Source organism: Littorina saxatilis, linkage group LG4 (assembly GCF_037325665.1).
Source record: "Littorina saxatilis isolate snail1 linkage group LG4, US_GU_Lsax_2.0, whole genome shotgun sequence".
NCBI classification, from domain to species: Eukaryota; Metazoa; Mollusca; class Gastropoda; order Littorinimorpha; family Littorinidae; genus Littorina; species Littorina saxatilis.
In genome coordinates, this window is record NC_090248.1 from 2,462,174 (window position 1) to 2,462,640 (window position 467).

Sequence of the window (467 nt, forward strand, 5' to 3'; positions counted from 1 at the left end):
ATTCTGCTTCCAGGAACAAATATAAAACTGTTCGCTGCCTGGGCGGCAAAATTGTGGATGAGTTGATTTTATGAGCTGTGAGTTAATAATGTTATTTGATGGAGGGGCCGGGTGCGGGGAGGGTATGAGGGGGGGGGGGGGAGGGGTAGACGGGAGAGACATCTTGTGACACAATTTGATTCTGTTTATAGATAAAACAAGAACTGTGTGCTCCGCAATTGGAAACATTGTGTATGAGTGAGGGGGTGGGGTGGGGGAGGGGGTGGGGTGGGGTTGGTGGGGAGTGGTTTGTTTTTTACGGGCACCACGCGCAAAAGATAACCGCACACACATGAATGATTATCAGTCCTGCTTTCAGAAACAAAGAAAGAAAAAAAGAAAAAAAATAAAAAAAAATATGTTCGTTGCTTAGACGCCAAGACAGTCAGGCGCCGGTTTGGTGAAAACGTGTGTATACGATAATGGGG

At 46.5% G+C, this 467-nt stretch overlaps 1 protein-coding gene across 2 annotated transcripts in view; it reads left to right on the forward strand.

Moving 5' to 3' along the window:
* LOC138963780 (putative universal stress protein SSP1056) overlaps nt 1-112 on the forward strand; it is a 94,229-nt gene extending 94,117 nt beyond the window's left edge. For both annotated transcript variants that reach the window (XM_070335634.1, XM_070335635.1), the window contains one exon: nt 1-112. This exon is cut by the window's left edge and continues 901 nt beyond it. The gene's annotated coding sequence lies outside the window, so the exon portion shown is untranslated.
* The last annotated feature ends 355 nt before the right edge of the window (nt 113-467 follow it).